Raw genomic sequence first — 11,504 nt, forward strand, 5'->3', positions numbered from 1 at the left:
CAGCAATCCCACTTCTAGGAATCTACTCTCAAGATATACCTTTAGCGATATGAAAATACATATGTACAATGTTACTTATTGCAGCTTTACTAGTAATTGAAAAATATTGGAACATTGGAAACTACCTAAATGTCTAAACATAGGAGAGTGATTGAAGAGACTAGGATATATACACACAATAGAGTATTATGCAGCTGTAAAAAAAGAACGAGGAAGAGCTCTGTGCACTGATGTAAAGTGATTTACAGGAGTTATTGTTAGGTGGGCAAAGCAAAGTGCAAAGAGAATATATAGTATGGTGCCTTTTGTACAATAAGGAAGTGAAAATAAGGAAATATACACACACGTGCTAATCGTTATAAAAACAGACAGGAAGGATAACCCAGAAAACAAAGAAGTTGGTTATCTACAAGAGGTGGGGGAAATGGAGCAGAAGGGGTATGGGAGGGATAGGAAGGGGGGAAAAACCCTAAAACAGAAAACAAACGAACCTGATTGGATGTCAACTGAATATTATAACCACATTGAGGAGGAAATAAAACACTAACTCATAAACACTATTTTAAAAAATTATTTTTTGGGCTTCCTTGGTGGGGCAGTGGTTGAGAGTCCGCCTGCCGATGTGGGGGACGCGGGTTTGTGCCCCGGTCCGGGAAGATCCCACATGCCGCGGAGCGGCTGGGCCCGTGAGCCATGGCCGCTGAGCCTGCGCGTCCGGAGCCTGTGCTCTGCAACGGGAGAGGCCACAACAGTGAGAGGCCCGCGTACCGCAAAAAAAAAAAAAAAAAAAAAAAAAAAAAAAAAAAATATATATATATATATATATATATATATATATATATATTTTTTTTTTAAGCTTATTTGACTATTTAACCTCAGTATTGGGCAAGGTTGCTGGGCCAAGGGGGACTGCCAAGAGGCCCAAGCTCTTAGTAGGTTTGTTTATGGCAGTGGAAGTGTGAAGCAAGTTGGCTATATTACAGGCTGGGGCAAATGTGTGACTGAATGTGTCATTGTTGGGAGTAAGGGTTCTCACTGGAATAAGCGAGGTACAGATAAGGAACGGAGGAAGACAAATAAGAAGCCCAGGGGGATGAATGTGGCATGAAGGTATACATGTACATGCATGCAAATGTGCACATGAATATGTATGCATGTATGTAAATATGTATGTGTGTAGAGTAATAAGTACATGAATATGTTTCTTAGCTCCTTTCAGTGAAAGAAGCCCAGTAGCAACTAATACACTCAACACCCAGATCTCGGTCCCTAATATCGTTCTTTACTAAAAGAAACCAGGGCTCCTCAGAGAAATAGCCGATCTCAGAACTGGGGCAGAAAGTAAGGCAGTGCTCAAATAAGTAAGGAAAGTAATGAATTATAAGACATTGAAAGATGGAAACCTGTGAGTCCACACCCATAATAAAGAGATAAATCGATGGATAAACAAATGGACAGGACTCTTGCTTTTAGTAGCAAAGATAGAGAGGATGAGAATGATAAGGTAAAGATAGAAAGAGAGGATGAGAATGATAAGGTAAATGGGGCAAAATGTTAAGAGTAGGTGAATCTGGTTAAAGTGTATGTGGGTTGTTTTTATTCTATTCTGGATACTTTTCTGTCAGTTTGAAATGATTTCCAAATAAAAATGGAAAATATTTAATTTATAAGAGCATCAAGATTATAAAATATTTTGATGTAGCACAGGTGATGGGTTGTCACTTGCATAACTTTTAAGTATGTACCTTTAAAAGATGGATTCTATTAACATAACTATAATATCATTATCACACTAAAAATTAACGACAATTCTGTACTATTGTCCAATATCCAGTCTGTGTTCAGATTCTCCATTTTCACATTTTTTCTTTATACGTAGTTTTTTTGTTTGAATTAGGAACCAATTGAGGTCAAGTGGAATGATATGTTTTCAAGTGTCTTTTTTTTATAGTTTTCAGATTTTCTGTGTGTTCAGTTTTTTTTAAATAAATTTATTTATTTATTTATGGCTGCGTTGGGTTTCATTGCTACACGTGGGCTTTCTCTAGTTGTGGCGAGTGGGGGCTACTCTTTGTTGTGGTGCGTGGGCTTCTCATTGTGGTGGCTTCTCTTGTTGCAGAGCACAGGCTCTAGGTGCGTGGGCTTCAGTAGTTGTGGCACACCAGCTCAGTAGTTGTGGTTCGTGGGTTCTAGAGCGTAGGCTCAGTGGTTGTGGCGCATGGGCTTCGTTGCTCCACGGCATGTGGGATCCTCCCCGACAAGAACTGGAGCCCGTGTCCCCTGCATTGGCACGCGGATTCTTAACCACTGCACCACCAGGGAAGTCCTGTTTTCAAGTGTCTTTTAAACTGCAGTTTCTTCCTCTAGCTCTTTTGGGGTTTTTTTTTGCAATTGATTTGTTGAGAAAACTGTGTTGTTTGCACTGTAGAGTTCCCACGGTCTGTATGTTGATGATTGCATCCCTGTGGGGGTAGTTTAACAAGTTCCTCTGAGCTTATTATTTCCTGTAAATTGTTAGTTGGATCTAGAGGGCTGACCAGCTTTGGGTTCAAGTTTTCCTTTTTTTTAGCAAGAATAGTTCATATGTGGAGCTGGGAGACTTTAACACACTTCTCTCAGTAATTGGCAGCTTTATGTAGTGAACATGTACAGAACACTGGACTGCACACCACAGACTGCACACACAAGGGAACTTTACAAAAACTGACCACATACTGGAAGTAAAGCACGTCTTAACATGTTTCAGAGGATCAAAATTATGCATAGCATGATCTCTGACCACAGTGTAATTAAGCTAGAAACCCATGAGAAAGGAAAAAAAGAACAAACCAGCAGCCCCTGCCATTTGTAAGCTGGCCTGGCTCTCACAGCCAGGCCATGCTGTTCTTTGAGTGGGTGTAAACCCTCTCATGGAATAGCAAGCTTAGACAAGGTTACTCTGAGACCATGATAAAGTCAGATGAAGCAAGGCCATTTCATGATTTTTTTCTAAGCACAGATAAAACCAAGGTCAGTGTGCAACCGGCAGATACCAAACATTTCCCTCTTACCTGACTTTCCCAATCACAGCTTTAGACTCACTGTAGTTGATCTCTCTCTCTATAGAGAAGATTTACTGACATCTTCAGTCACAGAATTGCCCTTGCTTTCTGATTGCATCTAAAGCAAACCCCCAATTCCTTGGACTCTCCCCCAAATCACCCAACTAAAGCCCAAATATTACAATAGGTTCTTTCTAGTACATTCATTCTGAGACACCCCACAGCTCCCCATGACGTGCATCTCACTCACTACAGAGAGTAATAGGCCCAACTTGTTCATCTACAGTTGTGCTTCTGGGCATGTTGACACTCATAACAAAAAGATTACTAGGAAAATCCCCACATGTTTAGAAATGAAGAAATACACATTTAAATAACCCAGCGTTCAAAGACAACAACATGATGGAAATTAGGTAATGTTTCATCGAATCATTAAAAAATACTACTCATCTGAATTGGTCAGTGGCCTGACAGGAAACAGACGGTGCATGCAAACTAAGTAATTTGAGGAGAGTTAAATAAAGGGATTGGAGTGGTTTTGTAATTTGTCATCTTGAGTACCCTGAACTACATTTCCCAGAATTCCCTTTCCTATAGGTTTCAGTTAGGGTGGGCCACATAAGAGATTCTGATGGGAGATTTGGAGAAGAGAAGGGAAACACACATCACTGACAACATTCTCCTAACTAGAAGATAGAAGGAACAAAATAACAAGAAAAAGACAAATAACACAGTATAAAAATGGGCCAAAGTTTTGAACAGACATTTTTTTTCACATTACACACCCACCAGATTGGTGGGAACCAAAAAGTCTGACGATTCTAAGAGTTGGCACACCTGTGGAGCAATGGAAAATTAATTTCATACACTGCTGACGGGAATGCGTGCTGGAAAACAGGCTGGCATTTTGTGAGAAGATTGAAGGCATACTTCTATGAGCCAACATTTCATTGCCAAGTATACAAACTCTGGGGAAACTTATGTACGTTGGCACCAGGAAACAAGTGTAGGTGGTTGTAATGGGTTCAACAGTAGCCCCCAAGAGATACGTGCACATCCTAACTCCCAGACCCTGTGAATGGGACCTTATTTGGAAAAAGGGTCTTTGCAGGTGTGACGAAGTTAAGGATCTTGAGATAGGATCATCCTGGGTTATCTGGGTGGGCCCTAAATGCAATGACAAGTGTTCTTGTAAGAGCAAGGCAGAGGGAGATTTGGATAGACAGAAGAGGAGAAGGTCATGTGATCAGGGGCAGAGGTTGAGTGATTCTCCCCTAGAACCTTCAAAGGGAGCAGGGCCCTGCTGACACCTTGATCTTGGATCTCTGGCTTCCAGAACGGTGACACAGTAAATTTCTATTGTAGTAAACCACCAAGTTTGTGGTACTGTTAAGACAGTCACAGGGAACTGAAACAATGGTTCATCATAGCATTTGGGTGCTGAAAACAAATCCACTATCCAGCGAGGATAGAATGGATATATAAGCTATGGTAAAGTTATACAGAGGAGGGACTTCCCTAGTGGCGCAGTGGTTAAGAATCCGCCTGCCAATGCAGGGCACATGGGTTCGATCCCTGGTCTGGGAAGATCCCACATGCCGTGGAGAAACTAAGCCCATGTGCCATTAGCTTGCACTCTAGAACCTGTGAGCCACAACTACTGAGCCCACATGCCACAGCTACTGAAGCCCGCGCGCCTAGAGCCCGTGCTCTGCAACAAGAGAAGCCATTGCAATGAGAAGCCCGTGCACCGCAACGAAGAGTAGCCCCTGCTCACCACAACTAGAGAAAGCCCACGTGCAGCAACAAAGACCCAATGCAGCCAAAAATAAATAAATAAAAAGTTATACAGAGGAATACCCTACCAAAATATGAGAATAAACTCTATATATACTACAGCATGGGTGAATTTTAAAGACAGTGCTGAGTGAAATAAGCAAGACACAGAAGAATACATAAATTACAATTCTATTTATATAAAGTTTTAAAAGAGGAAAACTTAAAGCACATTTTTTATGGTTGGATGTATGTTCAGGTGGCGAAACTCTGATGAAAAGCAGGGAAATGGTTACCATAGAAGTTAGGGAGGGAGAGGGAGATGATTTCGAGCAGACATGCTGGGGCCAGAGGGTAGGACTCTAAGTTTTTGATCTGGGGATGGTTATAAAAGTATATTCACTTTTTTTCTGTCTGCGCCACACAGCACATGAGATCTTAGTTCCCCAACCAGGGGTCAAACCCATGCCCCCTGCAGTGGAAGCGCAGAGCCATAACCTCTGGACTGCCAGGGAAGTCCCTAACAGCATGTTCACTTTATTTAAAGTTCAGGAAATGCATGAAAAACATACATGATTTACACCGTTCTCCGCATCTGTGTTGTACTTCACAATTTGAAAGGTTAAAACATTACAAAACAGAATTGAAATGATGACTCTTTGCAGATGATATGCCTCTATATCTGGAAAATCCAAGAGAATCTACTTTAAAATGTCACAAAGAGTTAAGAAGAATGCACTAAGTTGGCTGGGTACAGAATCATTTAGACAAATGACAAACTAGAAGACATAATGAAAGAAAAAACTCCATTTAACAAAAAAGATAAAATATCTAGAAATGAACTTAACAAGAAATATGCAAGACCTATGAAAAGAAACTTTAAAATGTTCCTCTGGGACATAAAAAAAAGTCCTGACTGAATGCAAAGGTCTACCAAGTTCTCAGGCAGGAAAATTTAACTTCAAAGAGATGCAAAATCTCCCTACATCAATCTATAAACTAAAAATGATCTCAAAAATAAGATATAATTTGTTGGAACTTGTCGAGGTGATTCTCATATATTACTACGGAAAACTAAAGGAGTGAAAATAGCCATCAGATATTAAAACATAATAAACGTACAGTAATTTAAAAAGTATGGTAATGGTGTATGAAGACAATGACAGAATAGGAAAAGAAGGAAAGTCTAAAATACACCTGAATAGAAATAAGAATTTAGTATATGATAAAACTGTTATTTCAGTTCAGGGGAAAATGAGTCACTCAATAAATGGTGTTGGGACCCCTAAGTGGCCATCTCGGAAAAATATAAAGTTGAATCCCTACCTCATACAGCAAACTAAATTTCAGATGGATAAGATTTAAAGATTAAAAAAGCAAAATGATAAAACTACTAGAAGAAACAATGGTACATTTAAAATATAATGTTGGAGGAGGGAACAACTTTTAAAGTACAACTTAGACCTCAGAAGCCAAAAAAGAAAAGGGATCCTAATTAAATACATAAAAACAAACAAAAAAAATTTCTTTAATACAAAAATTACCGGGCTTCCCTGGTGGCTCAGTGGTTGAGAGTCCGCCTGCTGATGCAGGGGACACGGGTTCGTGCCCCGGTCTGGGAAGATCCCACATGCCGTGGAGCGGGTGCGCCCGTGAGCCATGGCCGCTGAGCCTGCGCGTCCGGAGCCTGGGCTCCACAACGGGAGAGGCCACAACAGTGAGAGGTCCGCGTACCGCAAAAAAAAAAAAAAAAAAAAAAAAAGTAAAACTATAAAAACAGATTTATAAAAAGAAAACTGGACTATATCTTTCTAGTCCTTGGATAAAGATGTTATTAAGCAAATATGCAGACACCACAAAAGGAAAACTCGCTAACATCTGACGGCATAAGGATAAAAAATACAACTTCTGCATCACAATAAATGTACTATAAACTAAGTTAAAAATAAATAACTGTGGAAGAAAGCATATGCAACACGTATAACAGATGAAGGGCTAATGTCAAGCAGATAAGAAGAACTACAAGTCAAAAGGAAAAAAGACAAGAATATGAACAAGCAGTTCGCTGAAGCGTCAATGGGAACGGCCCATAAGTATTTGAAAAGGTGCTCAACCTGACTGTTAGTAATCAGGAAAATGCTAATGATAACAAGGAGATACCATTTTCCCATGAGTGTTGGCAAGGGTGGGGGGAAGTGGGAGCTCGTATATACTCTTGATACAGGCTCTTTTGGAGGGAAGTTTGACAGTATCTATTTTTTTAAGTGCCCGTATCCTTTGAACCCAGTAAATGCCACTTCTGAGTATCTGTGGAGGAGACTGTTCATTGTCCCCACCTGAGGCTGTCTTTCCTGGGCGCTGGGCAGCTCAGCTAGACGGTTTCCCAGTCTCCTATGGGGTTGGTGTGGTGGCCCCTTCACTTCACTGGTGCCCGAGCACGGGTGTGCCACTGCAGGAGCTGACCCCGCAGTCAAGGCAATGTCCTTGAGCCGAGCTCCTGGGCATGGTCCCTGGACCACTGCTCAGCCACTAGCTGTCTGTTAGTGGTCGATGATGAGGCTAGTACAGACATCAGGAAGAAGTGTTATGAAGCTGTTATAGCAATTCAACATCGCCATGACGTCTTTATTGCATTTTACCGAAGTCTTGGTCTGCTGTGCATTGTGGGGGGGCATATAAGCTGGTCTGGAGGAGACAGAATAAACAAGATGCAAGGACCCGGGGTCCCTGAGTGACTGTACAGGGCAGAGCTGCCACATCAACCTGGACCGCTCAGCTCAGACTTCTGTGGGCAAGGAATAATCTTCAGTCTTCCGTAAACCACCACATTATTGGTGGACTCTTTGTTGAAGCCATCTAGTGCCGCCCTACCTGACTCAGCATCCATCCTGTCCTGTGTGATGGGGCAAGGCTGCCCATGCAGCATTGTTTCCAAAACCCTGCAAGACACCTGAATGTGCACCAGGGAGCAGAAGCAGGGAACAAAGCATGCTATATCTGTGCTGTGGAATACTGAGCTGTAGTTAGAAGCTCTATCCCAGGCATGCTTCATTATATGAAGAGAGTAAGCTGCAGAATAATCATATAGTGTGAGAAACTCTCCCACGTATATGTATCTATATGCATGTGAATGTGCGGAAAATGTCAGGAAGAATCCTTTCGGGGGGATTAGGAGGGGCCTAGAGAGTGGCCAAAAGGGCCTCTATTTTACCCCTATTTGTTTAATATTTTAAAATGAGCTTATACCCATGTTTTGCTTGTGTAATTAAAATAAATTTAAAAGAATATAAAATACAGAACATTTATACATTTTAAAATAATAATACAATGCAGAATAATAACGTCATTCAGTGGTTCGGTGTACCAGCACAGCATTCACTGCACTGAGTAAAAGAACTTTAAGAATGAAATTTAGTACTCAGCTGTTTGATTCCATTTAGGTCATGAATATTTTCAGAAAAAGTCCTACGGGGAATTCTCATTTTGTAAGATTTTCCAGAAGGAAAATCTCCAAAGTTGTATACAACTCTGTCTTTGATAAATCATCTCTGATCCTGAAATAATAAAGAATTGAAGGTATGAAGAAAAGAATCAAGTTTTAGAGAAAAACGAGGCTCTCAAAACAGGAGGGATGGGGGTTGATGTGTGGGGGGGTGATAGTTAAAGGGTTTAGCGTTTCTTTTTGACCTGACAAAATGTACTAAAATTAACTGGTGATGGTTTTGAACATCATCATATTGTACACTTCAAATGGGTGAATTGTATCATGTGTGAGTCGTATCTCAATAAAGCTGTTAAAGAAAATAAACAGAAGGCTAGAAACAAAACAAAACAAAACAAAACAATTTGGTCTCAACTAAACAAACGTCAAACCAGACTTTACGAAATGCTTAAATTGCTAAAAAATTTCAAGGAAATCTTGTCACAAGAACTGCTATAGATGCCGACAGTTTTCAGTGACTAAAGACAATGGGTTTTTGAGATTTGACCAAACTGTTAATCCTAGGTTCTGTTGACTTAAAAAATGCGCAACGTGAGAGTTGCGAGTTAAGTTTTATTTGAGGCAAAATGAGGACTGCAGCCCGGGAGACAGCGTTTCAGATAACTCTGAGAAACTGCTCCAAGGAGGCGAGGGGAGGAGCCAGGATATATAGGAGTTTTGCAATGAAGAGCAGGTAGTTGGGAACATCAAAAGATTACTGTTAATGAAAGAAAACTAGACGTCTCAAGGTAAGGAATTTAGCGCTTTTCTATGTCTGGGAAGATGCAAGAGTCTGGGCTCACTGAAATCATTCCTTTGACATGTACCTCAGCTATCTGGGGCCAGTATCCTGTGTTTTTTCATCCTGAGTTTCCTCAGGGCTCACCGCGGGGAGTGGCTGCAGCCTGATGGCTGCGGGATGGCAAGGTATTCTTTTCAGCCCGGAGTTTCCTCAGGGCTCACCAGCTCACTTTGGAGGGCTGCAATCGTTGGTGACTGTGACATCCTTTGTTTCTTGATATGGCAGGAAATATTCCATTTATAACTATTCCATTTATCAGTACAAACTTCCTTGTGGAAAACATACTACTGAAACCTTTCTTCTCAAATCCTCGAAAAGCATGAGGTCATGCTGAGGCAAGTGCACAGCACAAGGACCCAATGAACCAGTCACAGGCAACTGAGAGCATGGGTCCTGAAAGTCGGAGGATGAAAGTGTGTAACGAAATTGGAATAACAGTTACATTTGGAGAAAATTTCAGAATTACTGAATCTCAGAAGTTCATTCTCTGATGGCGAGATTCGGGACTTGGCCTTGGCCATCTTCCGTGCCAGCTCGGTGCTGTGAGGCTTCTAGAGGTTCAGGGTCAGCAGTCCCCACCCCCAACAATTCAGCACCTCCCATTCAGCTTCCCAGAGTGCAGGCGTCTCCTGGTCTGGGGGGTGGGGCTTCTGAGTCAAGGCTGAGGCTGCATCCATTCCCATCCTCCGGGCACGTGCCACTCACCTGTCATCTCCAACCAGACTTTGAAGTGGAACGAAGTTGAGTCCGGCCAGGCTTCCTGCTCCCTGACGTGCCTGGGGCTCTGGCACCCACCCCGGCTCCCCCGGGGCCCTCCTTCCCTTCCCGAGGGTTCTGGGCCCGCACCTCGCCCCATCTCCCCAGTCTGTAAAGGGAGCCACCGGCGCCCGGCTCCGGGGGTGGGTGCGGGCGGAGGAGGCGCCCCGGGGGTGGGGCGTAGGGGGTCGCCCTGCCCCCCAGCTCCCCAGGCCCTGTCTGGCGGCCGCCGTCCGCCCGCTGCCCTGCCCCCACCTGCACGTGCCGCAGAATCCTCCGAGCGCACCAGTCCCCCAGCTCCGCGTAGCTGCCCGCCAGCTCGTCGTCGGCCTCCCCGAGCTGCTCCACCAGGCTGAGAAGCATCATGGGCACCGCCATGGACTCCGCGGCCGGGGCCCCAGGGAGCTGGGGCCGGCCCAGCCCAGAGGGGTCCTCCCGCACCCAGTGCACGATCTGATCCATCATCTCCACCGCTTCGCTCTGGGGAGGGATGAGGGGAGGCCCAGGCTGAGCTGCATCATGGGCGCCGCCATGGACTCTGAGGCCGGGGCCCCAGACAGGAAGGTCTTTGTGATGTAAAATCAACAGGACATGAGGATGGAGGGAGGGTGGTTCATTTGCTAATATTATGCGCTTGTGTTTGGCTCTGCAGTGTTTTTTTTAAATTTATTTTTTTATTTTTAACCCAAGTGTAACCGGTATCCACTAAACTGCACAAATCCTAAGAGCCCAGCTTTGTGAACTTGGGTCCCATTTGTGGTAGCATTTTGGTTATGGGTCTGTCTCGTTGTAGTGCTCTGTCCCCGGGGCAGGGGTTACGTCATTCTCTTTTGGACTTGGAAAACAGAAGGTCCTCAATAAATGCTTGTTGAATGAAGGTCAGAGAAGGGGTGAGGGGTGAGAGAGTACAGGGGTTTTTTCTAAGCTGTTTTGCCTGAAAAAATTTGGGGGCCATATTTTTATTATATATTTTAAAATATTTTAATTAAAGCAGTAATATGTGCTCAGTGGGGAAAAGGTCAAGCAGTTCAAAGTATAAGTCAAACTCATAAATGCATGAATCCAAGAGAAGCCCAAGTCCCCTCACCTCCATTCATGGCGGGCAGGGCAGCCTTGCCCACGAGTTTCTCTCTTCTTCTTTCTTCTTTCTCTCATCACCAGTGTGACAGTTTCAGTCCAGTCCTGCTGGACCACCTCAGACTCCCATCAACGGTGCACTTCAATGTGAGGCTAGTGGCAGCCCAGCAGTCAGTCTTTTGAATGAAATGCATTTTAGCCCAGTGTTCCGATGATGACCTGGGCCAGCGGGGCTGGCACCCAGCGGATGCTCAGCATCTCTTGGAGGAGCTGGTGAGGGTGGACCTCGATACAGCTCTGGAAGCTTCAGCCTAGTGGGCTAGGAGACTATTGGGAGTATTCTGCATTTTAGCAGAAGTATCCCCTTTCTACTTACATGCTGGCTATGGACTGCATGTCTGTGCCCGCCCCCCCAACTCATACATTGAAATCCTAACCCTCAATGTGATGGGATTAATAGGTGAGGCCTTTAGAGGGCTTTTAGTTCATAAGGATGGAGCCCCATGAATGGAATTAGTGCCCTTATAAAAGAGACCGCAGAAAGCTCCCCCACCCTTTCCACCACAGGAGG

Source organism: Tursiops truncatus, chromosome X (genome assembly GCF_011762595.2).
Source record: "Tursiops truncatus isolate mTurTru1 chromosome X, mTurTru1.mat.Y, whole genome shotgun sequence".
Classification (NCBI taxonomy): Eukaryota; Metazoa; Chordata; class Mammalia; order Artiodactyla; family Delphinidae; genus Tursiops; species Tursiops truncatus.